The 22,670-nt window shown below is 42.1% G+C and overlaps 1 protein-coding gene across 8 annotated transcripts in view; it reads right to left on the reverse strand.

Moving 5' to 3' along the window:
* DSE (dermatan sulfate epimerase) overlaps positions 1-22,670 on the reverse strand; it is a 145,447-nt gene that overhangs the window by 62,593 nt on the left and 60,184 nt on the right. Inside the window, exon 1 of one of the 8 annotated variants that reach the window (XM_026489231.4) lies at positions 16,762-16,966. The exons of 6 other annotated variants lie outside the window; for them this stretch is intronic. The gene's annotated coding sequence lies outside the window, so the exon portion shown is untranslated. Of the gene's footprint in view, positions 1-16,193; positions 16,519-16,761; positions 16,967-22,670 lie in introns of those variants that run through there. One more of the 8 variants, XM_048226112.2, reaches the window with a different exon arrangement.

A 22,670-nucleotide genomic window follows, 5' to 3' on the forward strand; every position in this document is an offset into this window, starting at 1 on the left:
GATGCCATGACTCTAAGATCACAACCTGAGCCGAAATCAAGAGTCAGCCACTCAACCAACTGAGCCACCCAGAGGCTCCTCAGTTAGTTTATTTTAAACTGTAGAACTTGTATTACTTGGACAATAAAAATGAATAGGAATTCTCCCTTAGTCCAGTGTAATTTATTTAACTGACTATAGCTGGCCCCAAATGAAAATTAACAATCTTTTCTTTCTTTTTTTTCCAAAATTCTTTTTAACAGTAAATAATCAAAGATTCTCTGGAAGGTCCTACAAAACCAGCTATGGCTTTCTCAGCAATAGCTTTAACCATGAAAACACTCTCTGGCATTACTGGCTAAAAATATAAAGCACAGAAAAGAAGATAAAGAGAATGAAGCTAGTGGCTAAATATAACTTCATACAATTTCAAATAACAGCTAAACAAAACCATAAATAATCATGAAAACTAAAATACAACTTTTCTTCCTGCCACGGATTGACAAGGGCAGACCGGCGAGGTGGCTAAGAGAGCTCACAGGGGAATCACAGTGGCTTTTGTTTACCGCTTTGTGACTCTGGACAAGCCAACTATCAAAACCTAGTCCCTTATTTCAAATGAAGATGAAAATATTATGTCTCAAAAAAACAGTTGGGAGATTAAATGAGATAACCCCTATAATGCACTTAACACTTGTTGGTAAGAGTTCCCCAAAAATGCTAGTCATCATTGCTCACCTCAGAACATGATTAGTGGCTGTGGGCACAACCTGGAGCCAGACTTCCAAGGTTTGAATCCCAGCGCCACCACATCCCCAGCTATGTCCCTGTTTTCTCCTCTGGAGACTGGATAAAATAATACCTTCCTCATAGGGTTCCTGTGATCTTCAATTAGCTGACACACCTAAAACATAAAAAGGCTGTCTAGGACTTAGACGGTGTTCAGTAAGTGTTAGCAGTCATCATCATCTTCTCAATAAGACCCCCAAGGTCAGTCCAAGGAGAGGAAGTGTGCCATGACACCAGGAGGAAGTGCTCACAAAACTATCACACACAGAATGTCATTTTTAAAATACGTACAATGCATTGTGTGTTCAGAACCTTGCAGACTCATCAGGAGCCTAAAAATATCAAATATTTTGACAAATATAAAGTATGTGAAGCCAAGAGTTTTCTCCTTCCTGCTCAACAGCATATTTATAACTTTCAGGCTATATATTTCAAGTAACTCAGCACATCTGAGAAGAAAAGAAGTCTTCAATCTAATACTATTTCTTCATCAATCAATATTTATATAGAGAGATAAAACTTTCTGACATACCATAATGACGCATATGTGTTTACAGTCAGAAAAACATCCTACACATAGAAACACCAGTCTTGATGAAATTTAAAAGATGAAAAAATCACTTCTGAACCTAAATATAACTTGAAAAAATATGATGTTTGATTGAAATACATTTTCTACTTCCCCTAAATGGCAATACACATTAACTTTCAGGTGGTAATGTAACTCCTTGAATTTGTGGGTAAAACTATCTTCAATTCTATAACCAATTCTCCCCCTTTGATTTTTAGATATGTGACTTTCTTTCTTAGCAAGTGTGATGGTTAATTTTATGTGTCAACTTGATGGGCTATGGGTACCCAGATATCTGGTTAAACATTATTTCTGGATGTGTCTCCAAAAGGGTTTCCACAAGAGGTTAGCTTTTGAATCAGCAGACCAAGTAAAAGTAAAGAAGACTGTTCTCTTTGATGTGGGTGAGCCTCACTCATTCAATCCACTGAGGGTCTGAATAGAACAAAAGGCAGAGGGAGAATTCATTCTCATTCATGCGCACTCACTCTCCAAGCTCTCTGCCTGCCTGCCTGCCTAAGCTGGGCCATCAGTCTTCTCCTGCCCTTGGATTGGGGTTATACCACCAGCTTTCCTGGACTCCAGCCTGCAGGAAGCAGATCATGGGACTTCTCAGCCTCCAGCGTTGAACGACCCGATTCCTCTGCCTCAGTGCCAACTTGAGGACTCCCTTTCCTCCTTTCCACCTCTTTCCTGATTTCAGTCAACACCACATGTCCTTGCAGGTCAGGTCTTCTGCTCCTCTAGCCCAGTATCTGCAAACCTCCATGGAAAGATTCATGACATCAATTATAGATTCTGAGGCTAAGTACCACAAAACACACTTAACCTCTCATATGTAATCTACTCAGTTTCACTCATTTATGAGTGTAGCTAAAACTGTGTATATTTGGGGTATGTCCTGATATCATTCTCCTCCAGGATCAGGTCCCATTGGTTTAGCCTCTGACAATGACTCTAAGAAACACTAATACCATCCTCAAGGCCCTACCATGCTAAGCACACTATGCAGGAAAGGGTTAACCTAGTAGGCCTCCTGCTCAAACCCTGCAAAATTTCTAAGAAAGGATATGAGCCCTTGTAATATTCTACCAGATACACGTTTTTTTGTATACCTGAGGCCCTGGGTCTTTTAGTACCAGCAAGATCAGATAGTTTATACTAACAGTGTGATTCATGACAAACTCCTATCTTTGCTCTGAGGGGCTAGACTCTGAATAGCTCAAGTCAGTCATGTAGGTGCTATGCGTCTACACGACTGGACCCCAGTAAAAGCCCCGGACACCAAGGCTGGGGTGAGCTTCCCTGGCTGGCAACATTTGCACATGTTGTCGTACACTGTGGCCAGGAGTGCCACTCCACTAAGAGAGGAGACCTGGAAGCCTGTGTCTGGTTTCTCCTGAACTCTGCCCCGTACCTTTTCCCTTTGCTCATTTTAACTTGTATCCTTGCTGTGTCAAACCATATTCACAATTAAAACACCTTTTTTGGGGCGCCTGGGTGGCACAGCAGTTAAGCGTCTGCCTTCGGCTCAGGGCGTGATCCCAGCGTTATGGGATTGAGCCCCACATTAGGCTCTTAAGCTATGAGCCTGTTTCTTCCTCTCCCACTCCCCCTGCTTGTGTTCCCTCTCTCGCTGGCTGTCTCTATCTCTGTCGAATAAATAAATAAAATCTTTAAAAAAATAAAAAATAAAAATAAATAAAACACCTTTTTTTTCAGTGGCTTTTGGTGGATCACTGGGTCTGATGGTGGTCCTGTGGGAACCCCCTCCCCCATCTTCTTTTTAGTCCACTCATCTAAATTCCCATTAGAAGTATGAGTCTTGCCATACAATTTGCCCCATTAGAAAGTATTGGGATACTATTCACTAGATCTTTTTCTTGTACTCAACTTTTGCTATTTTTCTATGATTTATCCTCAGAAAAATGATTCTGTCCAAGGATATTGCTGTTGAAGCAAAGGACACAGCAGAATATATAGTACTGGACTCTCTTTAGAGACTGCCTAAAAGCTGTAGGTATTATCCAAAAAATGAAATACACAGATGTTAAGCAAAAGGCTTAAAAGAATTTCATGGGAAAGTAATTTGCTGGCATTAAACTTACAATTCCAGCTTATTCAATAAAAATAAAAATTTCATTTATTGGATGAGTATACATACTCATGAGTATGTCTATGGAGTATATATTGGAGAGTGATGCTTTTTTCACTATACATGAGGCTCTTTTTCATTCCTTACTTATATTCAAGCATTCTTCCATTTTTCCTATCTTCTAATACTCACCAATGACAACATTTAACTTTTTTGCTGCCTTTCACATTCTCAAACATTTTTATATGCACGTTTTTGTATTCTCATTTTTGTCTCACAGATCATAGTTCTTTGGCACCAAAATCCCTGAGTACTTTCCAAATGTCCTCTTATGAATCATAATAAAAACTGAGAATACCACAGACTTGGTTTGTAAAACAATGATACATACATGTAATTAACCTAAAGACACAGGCACTGTCTTCTCAGGACTTGCCCATCTCAGTTACTGGCAATCAATCCTGACAGCAATTGAGGCCCAAACTCCCCCTCCTTCCCTTACCCGCTCTGTCTCCATGTCTAAACCATCAGCCAACTCCATCCTCAAACACATCCAGAATCCAGACACTTCGCCACTGCCGTTAACACCAAAGCCATGCCATGTCTTGCCGGAATCACTGCAAAATGTTCCAAACTAGTCTGCCTGCCTTCACCCTTACCTCCAATGGCCATTCTCAACACAGGTGCCAGAGCCATCCTTGTTCAATTACAATTCAGGTTATGTCACTGCTCTGTTTAAAATACTTCCATGGCTTCCCATCCTTCAGAGTAAGAACCAAAGTGCTCACAATTGCTCTCCAGGCACCACGAGGCCTGCCCCTGTTGCCTCTGTGCCTTCTTGACCTACAGCTCTCTCAGTATCTCCCCCATTCTAGCCATGTGGTCTCCTTGCTCTCCTTGTACTTGTGGGGTGTGCTCCCTCCTCAGCGCCTATGTTCTTTCCACCTAGAACGCTAACCCCCAGACATCTACGTGGCTGGCTCCCTCGCCTCCTGTAAGTTTTTATTCAAATGTGACTTCTTCAGTGAGGCTGGCTGTGACCATGTCATTTAAATCAGTCACCACCATTTCCTAGCTCCCTTCCGGATTTTACTTTTCTCCTTACCACTTACAACGTTCTAATCTACTATGTGATTTACTTATTTCTTGTGTCCCCCTGGCTGGCCCCTCTAGAATGCAAGCTCCTTGAGGACACTTCGCTTTCTGCTATATCCTCAACATCTAGAAGAGTGCCCAGCACTTAATAAACATGCAGAGATTATTTACTGAATGGATTAACTAATGTGTCAAGATGTAAACCCTTAAAAACTCAGAGATAACTATACATATAATTATAAAACTATATTAATATAACTACATAAAAAGAAGCAATAAAAATCTTTGTGTACCAAGACAAACCATCTGAAGGTAAAATGGGCTACGATGTTGGACCCTTTCCTGGTTACTCAGGGCTACTATTACAGTTTACTGACAGCTACCACCATACCCACTGTCCTCCCAGCTCTTCCTCGGGCACAAAGCTCTCACTGTATCTGCCCCGGGCTGCAGGTGGCTTTTGCTGTGCCCCCACGTCTTGCCAGGCCCTTGTCAATGTGCCTTGCCCACCTCAGATCACACTCCATGCCCTGAGCATCCCATTTCGTCTCCCAACAGTCCATTATAGTTTCCATGGGTTTTTCTCCAGGTATTTTTCTAAATGCCACTGCAAAACTTTCAGCCCACTTCACATTGGATTAGACGTTCCGCCACTTTTCCCATCTACTCCTGCCCAGACCAGCCAGGCCTCTCTTTCTGCTGGATGGTTGGTTGTCTGGTGCTAAGACTTTTATTAAAGTTTTTCTGTTTTGAAATTTAGAGTGATTCCCTTCATGTTCCCACTTTTAACTGTATTGCCAAAGATTATTATCATCATTTAAAGGTTTGGTATAAGGGCTTTCTTAGTGCTATTTACAAATTAAAAAAAAAAATCTTCCTGCACTGGTAACATTTCTTTTAGCTAGAGCATTCAAAAGAATAAGGATGCTTTCTAATGAATTATTTCTCATACACCTATGCCACTCATATTATTTTGTGCTAAATATCTTATTAGGGTGAGTTTTATAGAGCTATAAAGTGTTACTAGCCAGGAAACAATCTAAGGAAAGTTTTACTAGACTGCTGGAGACTCTAAGCACTGTGCAGAGCAAAAGCATAACTGCTGAGCACAGATCTGCAGGCCAAAAAAAAAGGGTCCTGACAGAAATGCCCCAAGTCAGAGCCTGAAACGTGGCCAGATATTTAATGTTTGCGTCTGTATGTCGAAGGTCACTCATGCTTCACTGGACGTCTTGGTGAATCAACTGTCTCTCTTTCATACTGTCTTTAGCATCCTACTCTGGGAATGTCAGCTCTGTTCTCCACATCTCCTAATCTAGGCATACATTTCTCATGGCCACCCTACCCACCTCACCCAACCTCTGCTCACAACCGAATTCCACCAGCTATTTCTTTTGGTCAAACCTGATGGCGTTCTCTTCGTGGAGCTGGATGCTGGAGAAAACTCCCTTTGTACTCATCTTTTTCTAAACTTCCTTCTCATGTATTGTCCTAAACGAATGTGGAGGTAAGAGCACCGCTTGTCAGGCAATTCCTGGGTTAAATGAGGCAGGGGAGGGAGGCCAGGTGTCACACAGGCTGCTTCCAAATTAAAGATTTTATAAAGAAACTTTGATTCTTTCAAGGACACTCTGTCCTCTGCTGGGCTCTCTGGGAGACCACACCTCATTCTTCTCAACCCACAAGGGAAGTGGAGTGAGCCTTTTTGATTCCTGGGGCCACCCCTTAGTTCTCTCTTCTCTCCTAGTACCTTTGCCACTTGAAACCACCGCTTGTGGATATACTCTTTTTAACCATCACAGACAATTTCTATTGTTTGGGGATATTTCTAACTTCCTCAGTGACTTACAAACCTCAGTCATATTTGCCCATTCCTCCTCAATTCCAACGATAAACCTGAGAGGCAGAAACTTCTATCTGACCTCAGCATATTGACCCGCTTACTCATCTCCAGTTGACACTTTAGTAAAATCCTTACTGTTGATACTTTGGATTTTTGCCTCTTTTCAAAAGTAGTCAATTCTTCCTTTGTTATCTATACTTTGGGACAGTGATATATCATCCAAATTTATGGAGAAGACTGAAATTATCCAGTGCAAGCATAATATCTCTAAACTTATCTGAAACCTTTATCTCTAGTCCCCAGATGGGAAGAAGCAAGAAGACTGCTATGCTGGAAAGAAGAAAGAAATGCAAAAGATCCCTTTGGGACACAGGGACATAGCGACTTCCCCAAGGGTCTCTGTGACATGTCCATCATTGCAGCCATTCAGGGAATGGTGCAGGTCCAGGCAAACAGGAGACAGAGAGCCAAAGAGAGCTCATTAGCTGTTTCTCATACAAACCTACAGATTCCTCCCCTCTTCCACAATCTTTCCGGCACACCATGGTCACAGTGTGGTAGACTCAAAAGATCTGACTTGGAGTCTGTTATGGGTTGAACTGTGTCTTGTAAAAGTTCATCATGTAGGAGACCAAATCACCCATACCTCAGAATGTGACCTTATTTAGAAACAGAGTTGTTGCAGATATAATTAATTAACAAAAGCTCATATTGGAGTAGGATGGGTCCCTAATCCAATACGACTGGCATGTTTATAAAAAGAAGACACTCGGAGACAGAGAGACACACAAGGAGAATGCCATGTGATGACGAAGGTAGAGATCAGGGTGAAGTATTATCATGCCTAGGAATGCCAAAGATTGACAGACACCACTGGAAGCTAGCAGAGAGGCACGGAATAGATTCTCCTTCACGGCCTTAGAAGGAACCAACCCCATCAACACCTTGATTCTGGACTTCTAGCCTCTAGAATTGTGAGACAATAAATTTCTGTTGTTTAAGCCACACAGTTAGAGACACTTTGTTACAGCAGCTCTAGCAAACAGTCTTAGCTCTACAATTTTCTCATTTCTAAAGTAGAGATCGTAATTCTTATTGCAATAAACAATAAATACATATAGTGCTTACCAAGTGCCAGGAACTATGTTAAGTACTTCACCCGGATTAACTCATTTAATCTTCACCACAGGCCGATAATGTAGATATTAATGTCATCCCCTTTTTACAGATGAGGAAACTGAGGCATAGGTGGATTGAGTAAGTTACCCAAGGTCACACAGATAGTGAATAGCCAAGAGAGAGACTCACACAGTCTGACCATACCACCCATGAAGCAACTATCTTTGTAAACCACAAAATTCCTCACAAATTAAACAATCACCATTATAATATCACTTTCCTACTCAAGAGCCACTATTTCCCACAATAAAAAGAACGAATTTCTCATCCAAGAGCTTCCACAGTCTAACACCTGCCTCCCTTCATTTTATCATTCATTTCCTCCCTACACAAATGCTCCCTTCGCACTTACCTGCTCTTCCTTGCTTGAGCACAACTCCTGTTTTTGTCCTTTATTCCCACGGCTATTCCCTTTCACGGGGTTCCCCCTCCATGCTTCTCCACACCCAACCTCTTATCTTCTTTCTCAAAGAACACAACATTCTTTATGAAGCCTTCCCTGGCAACTAACTCCATCCGTAAGTGGTCTCCCCTGTGGCCCCATATGTGCATTGTTCAATATTCCTTGAGAACTCAGGAATAATGCCAGCCAAGAAGGTGCTTACACCATCTTATAAGATGGCAAAAGAAGTGACATTTTTACACAAACCACTAAAATAAAAAGAAGAATGTTTGCATGGGAATGACAAACTACTACTGAGATTCACGGATGTTACCACAACTGGCTGGGGTGGAGAAAGATGTACTGAGGAGGTGGTGCCTGAACTGGGCCTAAAAAGGGGGCAATAAAAATGTGTATAGCTTTATACGTGTTTACTAATGTATGCATTTAGCACTAATTACATGCATACTGAGTTATGTAAAGGTATAGGTTATCTTCCTTTCTCATATTTATGGTTTCAGTCCTCTCTGGATCCAAAAGGGGTTGGAGGTGAATCTTACCCACTGGGGTATATATATAAGCTGCTGCGAGGCAGGGGTCTTGCTCTGGTCTTTCCTATAGTGTCATGCACAGCTCATTACATGCGATCAGACCTTCATGAAATACTTATAACAAACAATGAAAGAACAGATGCAGAATGAAGGGAAGACAGGGAAGAGAACGTTACAGGAGAGAAGTGAATTCCCACGGATTTTCCCAAGTTCTCCTCGACCTGGCAGCCATTCCCTTTCTCTGCTTCCTGTGCCTTGGCTCAGCTGCCCTGCTTGTGATGCTTTTTTCCTTCTCCTTTTCGGCATAAAGTCCTCTGAGGCCCAGTTCCTTCTCCCCTCCTAGTTGGGTATTCTCTGCCGGGGTAATCCTGGGGATCTCCTCCTTCCTGAAATTCTACTGCATGCATTCGGCTCTGGTCAGCACTTAGTTGTTCTCATAAAGTTTCATACTTGGTTATCCTTCTCCCACCAGAATTTATAGCTCCCCAAGGCTGGAAACCATGTCATATTTATTTTGCATGCTTCCCCTTTTTGCCTCCACACAGACGTCCCTTCAAACACAGAAGTACCTCGCAAATACTTGCTGAATGACTAAATCCTTTCAGTATTTCTATAGCTAAAATATAATGTTCTTTCATCTAACTCTCCAGGTTCAAAAGTACACTGGAAAAAGTTATATATCAAAGCATTCATTCCCAAGTAACACAGATTTATCTTTTCTAAAACTTGCAATCACTGAAGCAAACTTCAGTGGTTCACCAACAAGAAAAAAAGGTGTAAGCACACAAAGAAAGATCTGTTATATAACCGCCCTAACACCGCTAGCTCAATTCAACTTCTTTAGGCACAGGATTTATCATTTTATGGCAATTTAGTAATATAAATACTACATACATTTCTTCCCGAAGAAAGAGATATTGAATGTGGTCCAACTTAACCTGAAACTTGCAAGGTGAAATTCAGCAAGTAGAAGTGAAATTGAATTTGTAAAGTTCCCAAGTTCCTACAGCAGATACTCAAAATACTATTTGTTAATTTGAATTTAATATGGACTAATTCTATGCAAGTCACAGTAAGTCTAAAAAATTTGATGGTGAGAACCTTAGAACCATAACATAGCACATGGTTAAGGTGTGATGAATCCAATCTGAACAGTGCTGGTTTCCTTAGAAGACATGGTAGAGCTTAAAATTTTTAAATGTTCATTTATGTAAGTAATCTCTCTACCCAATGTGGGGCTCGAACTCAAGACCCCAAGATCAAGAGTCACTTGTTCTTCCATTGAAGCCAGCCAGGCACCCTAACAGATTCTTATTTTGCTCTCTATTTCTACTGGGCTCTCAGTAGAACCGATACCCTCTAACTTGTGGAAGACTTAAGGTAAAGATAAAGGAGGGAAAGAAGAAATTAAGCTTACCACCAAAGGGGCCAGCAAAAGACACTCTCACCTAAAATAACTCTGAAGCTTTTTCAGTGCCTCCAAGAATCAGAGCTTCTTTTGAGAAAAGTAATTGTGAAAACATTTCAAAACTGCTTTAAAACCACGCACTGTAAAACTAAGTTGAAACACCGAATTCCAACGGCCTAAGACACTGACTTTGCTGGGCTCCACTTCTTGCCCACTGACACTGGCTGAGAGTGCTTTTTCCAACACTTTTTGTTGGATCAAAACGAACCTGCTTTTAAGAGAATTACACCTCAAGTACTGTCTAATTTTAATATTGAGAAAAAACAGAACCACAGGCCTGAAACCATAGATTCAATTCTCTTGGAGGTTCTATTTTCCTAAACAAAAATGAAACAAAGTTCACTTTCCGTTTTTATAAATACCATTATTAATTTTTAACCATAAATACTGCTATACGAAGTTTGGTAAATGAGAGAAGTTTCCAGACTCTTTCTGACATAGGCAACCTCTGTATTTTGACCACATGACTGATGAATGCCCCATATGTTCCTGTGGCCACTACTGGCAGTCTAGTTATACTATAAAAAATGGAGCAGAAAAACATAAAAGATATTACTGAAAAGCCCAAATGGAATACTATAGTCTGGTGCCAAAACCTTTTTTTAAGGTTTTCTAGAAAAAAAATAAATAAACGTGGAAAAAAGCGACCTGTTTGGGAGTGAAAACAGATTAAGTATAGAGAAGAGGAATTTTCAGATATTAAAATGTGTACCTCAATGAAAGGTTAAAGGACTTTTACACATAATCAGTATTTAGCCAGTGAGCAAATACTTTGTTCTAATAACAAAAATGAGAAGTAGAAACCATAAAGGCAACTTGTGTTTCAAACACTAAAACTGACCCTTTCTTCTACATTCATATTCCTAAGATTTTCATATCCAATTGAGCCGAAGTCATAAAATTAGAACCCGAGAAGACAGATGCTAACATCCCTCCAGGACAGCCTCAGTTAAACCTTTCTAAACACAGAAGAACTCCAAGGCCTCCTTCAGAAAGCCATTCTAAAGGTTAAAACATTCAGAAAAACTTCCCTGTATTTAGCATAAATCCCTCTTGATGCTTGCTGTAAGTCGATTTCCTCTTCTTTTTCTTCAGGGAAGATGGAAAACAGCTGTTCAACATTCCCTTTCAGGCTACTTTTTCCTTCCTGCCAGGCCCATTCCCCCCAAGGGAGAAGTGTAAACACTGCAGGTGATTCCAAAATGCAGCTGGCCCAAGCCTCATTATCCACGCGGCTGGGGAGTCTGGCCCCATGGGTACCTCCTAGAATGCTATCATTAAAGGGCCAAGGCCCCAAAAAGAGCTCTTCACCAGAATTTGTGGAATTCTAGAAATCCATGACTTAGAGTCTGTCCTCAGTAGGCTCAAACAACAAAAACAGCGCTGCTTCAAGAAGAGAGAATTACAGGCAGAGCTGTAAAGAAGGTAAGGAGGACTGTCCTGCCGCCAGGCCATCTTCCCCGCTCCTCTAGCGGGCCTGTCGGGCTGTTGAGTGTACCTTGGCATGGGAACACTTTTAAACTACGTGGTGATTTTTATCATGCAATTCTTGAGTTTCTTGTCACTGACGCAACTTTCTGGATGCAAACTAACTTTAGCAATGCAATAACCCTTTCCATACTTCAATGTAAGGGAGTCTTCTAAATGAAAGCGTCGATCTCTCGAATGTGACATCGGTAAATGAGCAATTCCTGTTGGAATCACAACATAATGTGCAGATTACTACATTATACACTGAAATGTATATAACCGGCCTAACGTTATTACCGCCCACTTCATGAATTGCTAACAAATATCCCCATTTTTCTCACACTAGCCATTAGACTCCAACAGTAAAGCCAGTATACGGCCTGTGTACTTCATCAATAAAAATATTATAGACCCACGAGTTTGGTAAGCCCATTTCCTTTACAAATTCCTGTTAAGAGTTATGAAATGCTGATTCAACTTTGCTGTGGTATAACATCTGCATGCATCAAGTGCTTATTATTTAGTAGCTACTTTTGTTACACGCGACAAAAATGCAGAAGCGTTGATTTAATCAACGAATACAAATTTAAAACTCTAAGGCATCTGAGTATGCAATGAATATTTCAAACGGAAAGATTTCAATGACAGCTCTTTAACTGATTGTGGACCTATTCGATTTCTACTAAAAGAGCAATGTATACTAATTTAAACACACACAGGGAATTTTACTACGATTATCCTGCTGTTTTTTTCATATTAACCGGGGAGAAGAGAGGTAATATTAATTCCATAAAAAAATACGGAAAAAAAAATTTTTTCGGCATGCAGAAATAATACACTCAGTCGTAAACTCTCTCTGACCCTGTCTAGGACAAAGCAGATGGACACAACCTACAATGCATATGTCACGTACAAGCCATTGATGGTTAACGGCATATATGTCTTCTGTTATATTTTTAAAAACACGACTATACTTATCTAATGGCCATAACCATTCCCAAATATAAAATGTCAAAACAAACCACGCTTATTATCAGTATGTTTACAGCTTCTAGATATTACTGAAGAGACAAATTCTGTTCTTTCAGGAACTGTTTACTAACATTTGATGACAACACTTACCAAGTTCATGCTTACAGAATATCCCAAGGGAGTTGAAACAACTAGAAGGAAATCCAGTGGTAATCTTAACACACATTAAAATTCATAATGTTCTTCTGAATTAAGGACTGAACAAACTACCCCATTCAAGAAATAAACAGATGGCCTCAACTGTCTTTTCTTCTCTTGCCAAATTAAAATCATTCCCTTTTCTTCTTTGCGATCTCCAACAGGCTCTGGGAATGCTCACTCTGCCTCCTGCAGGTTTTTACTCTTCTGGGCATCTGAGAGAGGATCTGGATTCCACACCCTCAACAGGCTGAAGCTTGCCTGGATAGGCGGCAGCAAGCCTCAGATTGCTAAAGCACCCAAAGACCTGAAGGGAGCCAATGAGAACTGAGCGATGAGCCTAGGACTCTGCAGGAATTCGGGAATTAGAAGAGGCTCCACAATGGAATCTTCTCAAGGCCCAGAGTGGAAGCAGAGGGAGCTGTGGGAAGGGGGACTGTAAATAGCCAGTTTACAGAAGTCTGGGAAGCACATAAGCATTCGACGGAGCTGACAGTCCCTGGACAGTAGTGAGTAGTGAAAGGGATAATAAACTACATCTGTAGGAAAGTGAAATGTAAGAGTCTTTCATCACATGAACTTGGAGTCATGAAAGAGAAAAGTAAAATTAAAGGTGCAACGTAGGCTCACCTCGTATTTAAAGTAGGTCACCAATTATTTGTAAAATGACAGACAAGTCTCTTACCTTCACAGTATGTCCATTTCCATACCCCTAAAATGAGGATAAGACACCTGCTCTGTACCACTCTCCATTTCCACTAGGCTAAAATAGGAAAATACCAGATTTGAAAAAAACCTAAAAGTACTAGGCGATTTTAAAATGCAAGTATTCATGTAGCCATATGATCTATCAGGGACTTTTCCTTTCCTTCAATTGTCTAAACATATGAATTTGTAAGCAGGAGTTTATTAAACCTAATGGCCCCTCTTTACCCCCCCCATAATACTTTCTACTAGCTTGAATCTTTTCTGCAACACTTCTCCACCGACAGCTAACCAAACCACTCTTCCATATGTGACTAGAAGCTGTGAAACACTAAGTGCAGATGCGTCAGAACATGGGACTGAGTGTATTCACTAACAGAAAGTTTTTCTTTAAAGAACACTTATTTCAATTAAAAATATTATCCACTTAATGCAGAGTTTAATTTTTTTTTTTTTACCGATTTTATTTATTTATTTGACAGAGAGCACAAGCAGGGAGAGCAGGAGAAGGAGGAGCAGGCCCCCCGCTGAGCAGGGAGTCTGCCGCGGGGCTCCATCCCAGGACCCTGGGATCATGACCTGAGCAGAAGGCAGTCGCTTAACTGACTGAGCCACCTAGGTGCCCCCAAAGTTTTATTTTTATAAGGGAATTTCCTATTAGAATTGGGCATTAGAGTTGGCAAGCCTTTTTGAAATTCATCCATTTCCAATTACCGCTGTCACCAAATGGACACATGGATCTGTGCCTCAGGAATCTGGGATTTTAATCTCTAACTCCTATTCTGCCACTAACTCACCAAACGAATTGCATTCGAAAACAATTTCTCTTTTTGGTACTCTGGGCTTATACACTTGCCTAATTCCCATGTTGGGCAGTGATTCTGGGTTTAGAGAATTTTATTGTGTCATCCAAACATCTGCTGCTAATTGGGTGACCCCCAATTAGAGGAAGACAGCGTAATTCCAAGATGAGGAAACCCTCAGGCATCAGGAACAAGAACTGTCCTGTCCTCTGCTCGGACACATTCTTTCTGCTGCCCACTGAACCTCACTGAGTGCCTTACCCACTCCTTCAGAATAGTAAAGGTCCAGCCCCTCTCAGCAAATGAAATACCAATATCCACTATGATGATGAACTTCCCTCCACCACAGGCTCCTCACCTCCTCCAAGGCCTGTCACAAACACAACCCAGGACAACTACACTATTTCTCTTTTTTTGAGGGGGCAGGGGGCTGAAAAAAACCATAGAATACTTACTATATTTTAGACTCAAACATGCAAATGGTTAAGTAATACATCATATACACTGCAATGACAACATGCTAGTCTTTTACTAGTTTCTTTACCCCTTTTGAAAATTTAGATTACTGATATATTAAAACCCAAGTTTAAATATTTCATCCTTTATTCCTTTCCAATCATTTGCTGCAATCATACTGAATGGCAGTAATGTAATTTCTTTCACACAACAGTGTGAATCCGAGACAGTACAAATAAATACCAAAATAATCTACCACAAAGAACATGAAGATATGTATAAGTACTTTATTATGTAATTGCAGAATGCATTTTCACCTATGATCATAAAACATCTTTTCAGAGATTAAATAATCTTTAAAAAGAAGCACTGGGGAAGGCAGGACAACATCTGTGAAGTTAAGAACTTTATGGATGACCACTAGGTCCCCTAGAGGCAACACTGCAAGATATTGGACTAGCCAGACCACAAGTCTCACTGAAAACCTGTATCAGCTAATTTGTGAACTATTTCCTAAATACTAAAGTTGATACACAAATGTTAGTCACTATAATGGTCCTGACCTCATGCGGCCAACCTAGCTGACTTCCTACGGGTGTCTTGCCACACTAGGGCCCCTAACCTCAGAGATGACTATACTACCAATAGCTATTAACCTGAATGTAAAAACGTACTTTGCAGGCCACTGTCTTTACTAACCAAAAATTGGTGAAACTTAACACTGACATGATATACCAATCAATGGAAAATGACACTTCCCAGGCTCAATGTCTCAGGTGCTTCTTTATGTTTTCTCCCATCCTACAATGAGAATTCCAGGAGAGCTAGGACAGTTTCTTATCTACCTCTGTATATCCCCTCTATTACCAGCACTGTCTTGCACTTTTTGCCGTACCCACATAGAAGGGTCAGTAGATGACAGAGGCATTAAATTTCATCTTTTCTCATTTTTACTAAAATACATCTAACCTACACGCTTCATAAAAGGACTTGTGCCTATATGGTGACCTTAGAAGAAAAAAGTTAACACATGATAGACAAATACTAGATAATCCTGTAGTTTATTCTTCCAAGGGCATTACATTTTTGTGATCCCATTTTGGTAGTACTGTCTGAATATTCTATAGATATCATAGATATCTATAGATATCATTTCAAAAATTATCACTTATTGATAAACTTTTAAAAAGCTGAAGAAAAGGGAATTCCTGATAGATTAAATTCTGCCAAAAATGCTGAAAAGATTGTTTTGAAACAATTTCTAGGTGAGAACGTCCATTCTCAAATTTAATGTATCATTTACCATGACTAACGAAATTTTAAAGGACTTTATTACATGAAGATCCCCCGAAACTAAGCGTCATTTCCTGACCTAAGGAATTCCAGGTAAATGAGGCTCCCCTCCTGCATTTAAGCAATGGGTTTGGTTTCAAGCTTCAATGGCAGCCCACCTAAGCAGAGGCTGCTGCCTTAAATGAGCGATGAAAACGAGAAGGTTCCCGGGTCACAAACTAAGCTCAGATTCCAGCCGCGACAGATCTCGAGCCCATGTGGCATTGCTTACAGAGCTTCCCAGCCTGTGAGTCAAGCGTCCCACCACCACCACCAGGAGCTGCCTGCGAGTGAGGTTTACCCACAGTTTCTCCGAGTGTCAGTGGAGCCAAGCGCGGCGCTGGAATCCAGCATCTGGGGGAGGCTCGGGACGGGTTTCCCCGGCTTCCGCAGCCGCGCCGAGCAGCTGCCGCCGCACAGAGGAGTCCGCACACGCGACCATCACCACCCCCTCCCTAACCAGCGGGGCACGCAGGGAAAGAAGGGCCTGAGGCTGTGCCGCCCGACCCGTCGGAGGGAAGCCGGAGTCCCGCGGGCGGGCCGGGAAATCGCGGCGCGGCCGGCCAGAGCCGAGGCACCGCAAGCGATCTCCGCGACCTTATGGTGCGCCGACTCTGCGCCGGGCGCTCAGGGGGTGGGAAGGGAACGGAGCTGCCCCGACCCGGCAAGCCCACGGCTCGGGCTCCACGGCTCGCGCGCCCTCCAGCAGCCAAGGCGCGCCGGGCCCGGGCGAGCAGCCCGCGGCGCTCCGCGCCCTGCAGGGGACGTGGCTCTCCGCCTCCCGCTGGCGCCCAGAGACCCGCCCGAGACCCCGGAAGAAAGTTGCGCCGCGCGGGGCCCAGAACGGCGCCCGCCGCGCGCCCCTCCGCTTACCGCTCCCCGCCGCGGCTTCGTCCTCTCGGGCGTCGCCTCCCCAGCTTCGGCCCAGGCTTCGGAGCCCCCCTCTCGGCCCCCTCACTCCAGGGCGCCCGGGCCCCCGGCGCCCTCAGAGCCGAGCCCTCAGCGCGCCCGCCGCGCCTTGGGTGCCGGTGGGCGCCGCGCCACGGGATGCGCCTCTGCAGCCTCGGGCGGCGCTACTGCGAGCCGGGCGGGCGGGGTGGGTGAGGGGTGTGGGCGAAGGGGGAGGAGGGCGGGACGCGGCCGGCGCTGAGGCTCGGCTGGAGGGAGGAGGAAACCGCAACGTCACCAGAGCCCGGGGAGGCGAGAATGGGGAGGGGGAAACGGGGGACCCCCCCTACGCCGGACCCCGACCTCCGGCCGGCCCCGCCTTCTTCGCCGCCTCCTCTCGGGGGACTCCCGGCTGGGCGCTGCGTTCGACCTTCCCCTCCACTGGGGCCCCACGCACCCCTCCCCTCCACGCACCCCTGCCTTGCCAGTCCTCTTTGGCTCCGAGTTGCTTTAGTTTCTAAGCGACCCACAAGCTTTGGGTTCCACTCCGAAAGATACTTTTGGAGGCCCAGGCGGGGGAGGAGCTGATGCTTCCGTACAGCCTGGGGAAGGAAATCGAGGAAAATGCTGAGAACCTTGCTCCCCAGGGCTGTTGCCCACTTCCCTCCCCTTCTCCAAAAAAATTACTCCTCCTTTTCTCCTGCGTTCGGTTTTACTCTCAGAGAGAGGGGAGGAAATCACCTACTTAGAAGCAGTTCTCCCCTTAACTGCACTAAGGAGATCACTAAATCCAAACGCACTGAACCCTGCAAACACAACGGAGTTTAATCATCAAAGGTAAAGGGGTCAGGGACAGAGCATTTGATGTATGCGGCTTTCAAGAGGAAATTTCATTTACCTTATCTCCTAGGCCCCTGTGGGGAGGAGGGTGAGGGAGGAGGAGGAAGAGGAGAGAGACCTCTGATCCCTCAGAGTTTTTCAGGTGGAGGATTTGCAACCTTAGTAGTCACAACCTCTTTGAAGAAGTTTCCTCCATTTTCTTAAAGCAGCCCCTGCACGCAGCCTGGTCCATCCTGACTCCAGGGAAGTGCCCTCTATGACCAGGCCATCACCTGAGGCCTGCCTTCGCCAACGTCCGTGTAGGCATGTCATCAAATCTACCAGAGCTAGACGTACAAAAGTGACAGATGTTTACCCATTCATTAGAACTGCAGATGTTTTACCAGAGAGCAGAGTTTTTCTTCGTTTTATTTCAAAGTGCTTTGTTAGAATTCTAAAGGGCCACTTTTATCCATTTCCCCTGTCCTCAGAGGTTCTCAAGACTGTCCACATTAGGCCACATAGGAAAAAATGTGGATGTCTACGTTTATGCTTCTCTTTTTCGAAAAATGCATTTGAAGAGAGAATCCTTACAAACAGGTCAAGAGGAAGTGGTTTTATTAAATTTTTTAAATGTTCACTCAGGTAAACCACTGATTTGCATAGATTTCCAGAAGTTTTAAAGGTGACCTGTGGAGCAGAGGAGAAAGGGCTCTCTGATTTAGAACTGGGTTTAATCTGGTTTAAATCCTTATTTTGCAATTTATTACTAGAGGCCTTGGAAAACTGCAGAGTCTCAGTTCCCTCATCGGTAATGTAGAGATACAGTACCTCCACTGAATGGTTATACAATAAAAATAACTAATATTTGAGTTACTACATGCCAGACACTGTACTAAGGGATTTACATGTATTAATTCAATTATTAAAGAGGATTAATTGTGGAAGTGCCTAGCTGTAGAAGGTAATCCAGAAGTGTTAATTTCCATTGATCTCGAATTTGGAAGACACCTTAGAAAAAACACCTGGTTTGATTTATTTAACTTCTCAACAAGTAGTCATCTAGGTCAGTGATTTTCCAACCTAGAACAGTAAATCAGCAGACGGACTTTGATAAAGTACTTTTTAATAAGGGCCCTACACCAGAACCAAAAAATCAGAATCTCTAAGGCTAGAGTCTAAGCATCAGCATTTAAAATCTCTTCCCAGGTGATCATATCGTGCAACCAGGATTTAGAACTCTTCAAAGGTGACAGTACCATTGTCATTTGCTTCCCTTCATCCCCAGTTTTGCCTTCGATTGATCTAGAATCTGCTTTTGGATAACATCTACTTCTTGCAAAAGCCCCCTGTACAAAAGGCCTCAAAGATTGGCAACTTTGACTTCTGGAGTCTTCCAGGAAGCATCTGGCACCTTGATTCCACAGAAGAGTGCTTCAGTTTGCCTGGGTACCTACCAACTCCACCAGCTTTTCTTCATCCTTTCTGAAAACCTCTTAGAAGGCAGTTTCCTTTACCATTTTCCCTTTTAAAATCTGACCCCCATAATAAACTCAAGATTTCATCCAAATAACAGAGTAAAAAGATGTTTAATGGCTTTGTTCTAATTACTGTATTTCCTCAAGTAAATCCTTTAGCAGTATTACCCTAATGACTCCTGGATTACAATCTCCTAAAAGTCTGAAGTAGTCAAGTCTTTTTCATGACTACTCCGAGACACACCTTCCCAGCCTACACTCATTCTAGTTGGTGTTCATCCCTTAACATGATTCTATTAAGTTTGATTGTGCTGTCAGGCCTCTTCTTTTAGCTCGTTGACAGGTTGAATATCACTGATTTAATTAATTGAGTAATTCTACCTCCCAATTTTATGTCTTCTGCAAATTTGGTCTGTATGCCATGTCATCATGTAAGTCCTCATTCTCGGGCACTTTCCACTGAATTAGCATGCTGTTAATGAATATTCTCATCAATGAAGGACTCACGTGTTACTTAGTCATATTTTCTTTTCTTGTCCCAGAGCAGTAGCTAAAGTGCACGCGTGCTTGGCATCTTCGTGGAAATTAGAAATAGTTACCCACCTATACCCAGGCCAAGGGATTAGGAAAAAGCAACTTCTTCCTCCCAGATACAGCTTAAATAACAAATGTGTTGTCTATGAGATGCCCTTGCTCTACTGGCGTAGCAACATTGTCAAAAAAAGGAAATGAATACTTAGTAAATTCCTGTTAACTTCTGGATTTCTTCCTTTTCTAAGTGTAAGAATAGGTTTATTGATTTTGCTCACGATCTGTAAAAAGCTCCTTGTCTTGGTTTCAGGAATTTAGGCGCTGCTTTTTTGAAAATTGGAACTCTACTTGTCCATCTCTGGTCTTCTAGTGTTCATCTCTCTCTGAGCTGATTTGAGATGAAAGTCCTTATTTGCAAACTCTCCTTGCTGAGATGTAATCTTTGTAGACTAGAGAAGTTACTTTTCTTGCAAATTCTTCACCTAAGTTTGCAGTTAGCTCTCGCAAAATTCATTTCACTCTTTCAGTTGAAGGGTTATTTTTTCATGATAAGGAAGAAAAAAGGAATGAGTTCTTTTGTCATCTATTCATCTCAAATAGAAGCACCCCTTCTATGCCTTTTGGTCTGAACAAAACAAAAAAATATATGTATATATAAACAAAACAAACTATATCTATCTATACATAGTTGTCCTTACAATTTATTCTTGACTCTAGCCTAATGGTCCCCAATTTTATAGGGCTGTTAAAAGTGCATGGTTTCTGTTCCCCTGTTTAATTCATTAAACTCAAATTTGCCCTTTAGGTTTTACTAACGAGCCAGCTGGTCCATGACCCTACAACTGCCTCTATCCTTGAAATGCTTTTTTCTTTCTCTCCCTCAGGCCGAATAGTCTATTTGTAAAACTGCTTTACCCTACACCTAAAAGATTCATCCCTGAGTCACTGAAAAGGTATGATCATTTTGGTTTGCTCAAGTCCGATTGCACTTGAGTTGTACTTACTCAGTAATAGTCTTCAGTTTCCCTTCCACTTGTGAGCATTCAGCCCTGGCCACATATCCACCACAGGCTTCTCCAACCCCCCTGACTCACACCCTCAGCCTCCCTGACTTGTCCAGCTCCCATGGGCCCCTCTCCATTGTCCAGACTGTTCTGTTGTTACTGCTTTATCTCCAGATGACTCAAGCTTTCTGAACTTAGTTTTCATCATTAAAAAAAAAAAAAGAAAACATTTACCTATATTATTAATCATAGTTGAATTATACCCTCTCCATCCTCAGTCACAATTTAAGACTTTTATATATAATTCTTTTTCAGGTACATATTTCCTGGCCTTACAATCTTCTAACAGATAAAGTATGCCAGGCACTTCCATTCATATCTTATTTTATCCTCATAGGCACTGATGTCAGCATTAATATGCTCGTTTGACTGGAAATAGGCTCAGAAAGTTGAAGTGGATTTCCCAAGATATAAGTGGCTCAGACCACATAGGATTACGTTTTCTGATATCAAATCCAGGCTCGTTCCACTAAATCACTTGGTCTATACTAACTTCATATCTAAAACCCCTACTTTCAGTTTGAGAGTCCTCAGGTGAAAGTTCTTCTCCATTCTCAATTGACTTTTGAAATAGATGATTTTTATATCACTTACTGATTTATTTTAAAACTACCCAAGGTGGGGGTGCCTGGGTGGCTCAGTGTGTTAAGCATCTGATTCTTGATTTTGGCTCAGGTCAGGATCTCAAGGTTGTGAGGGTTGTGAGATTGTGTCGGGCTCTACACTGGGCTTGGAGCCTGCTTAAGATTCTCTCTCTCCCTCTTCCTCTGCCCCCTTCCCCCTGCCTCCCTCTCTTGAGAATACAAAACAAAAACAAAATAAAATAAACTTCCTCTGCCCCCTTCCCCCTTCCTGCCTCTCTTGAGAAAACAAAACAAAACCAAAATAAAATAAACTACCCAAGGTGTCCCATACACCTACCAAGTGACAGCACTATTCTCTGAAATTAAATGATTATTGACATTTGCAACATGAATGACTGATATTGTTTGTTCTTTTGAGTCATGAAAAGAACCAAAAGTAGTTTAAGCATATTTAATATTAATATTAATATTTTTCTTAAATGTGGCTTTTGAGAACTGTAAAGAACTATCAGTATCACTGAGGAGTTTAGAAATGGATGTTCATTGAGGTACTTAATCCTCCTCTTTTTACCAAATTCTGGCTTCTTCCAGAAAAGCGCAATTGAGGAAGAATTGCCTTAAGAAGATTCTGAGGACAGGTTCATGGCCCAGGAATCTGACTGCCCAATGTCCATGTGCTATTACAGTGTGTTACTCCAAGAAATAGCCCAACTTCTGTCTTCATGCACCCCACTCACCTAGTTGAGATTAGGCCAGGTTTGCATTAGTTTGGAAGCCAAGCTTTATGGGACTTTATGCTAACATATTTAGGAGGATAAGGAGTTGCTTTGGCAATATTCTGTAGTAGTAATTCTAATCCTATATTAGCATCACCTGGGGGAGTACCTAAAATATAGCAATGCTTAGGCTCACTCTCAGAAATTCTGGTTTAATTCTTTCTAGAATAAAGCCTCGGCATCCCATATGTTGTTAAAGATACCAGATGGTTCCAGTGTGCAGCCAAAGTTAGAACCAATGCTCCATAGCATTAGAATAATCTAGGGAGCTTTTAGAGCTTCTGGTGGCCAGCTTCTGGTGGCCTATGCCAATCAAAGCATACTGACTGGGGTGTTTAAAGCCCTGTGATTCCAATATACAGAAAGTTTGGGAACCACCATTCTGTGGAAGTGTTACTAAATGGGCACTTGAACCAAATGAAACATTAAATTTAGATAATATGTTAATTTACCATGTTTGTACTGGTTTAATAATTATATACAATATTTTGAAGATTGCTTTTCATTTATACCAGTACATTAATATATTTATTTCTAAGTGCTATTGTTGGATATGCAGTTTGGGGAAGTAGTACTTGATTTTAGTATTGGCTGAACTAGTGAAGTTGTTTCAGTAGTTAATGTTTCACTTCAAATTTCTGC

Source organism: Ursus arctos, unplaced genomic scaffold (genome assembly GCF_023065955.2).
Source record: "Ursus arctos isolate Adak ecotype North America unplaced genomic scaffold, UrsArc2.0 scaffold_13, whole genome shotgun sequence".
Lineage (NCBI taxonomy): Eukaryota > Metazoa > Chordata > Mammalia > Carnivora > Ursidae > Ursus > Ursus arctos.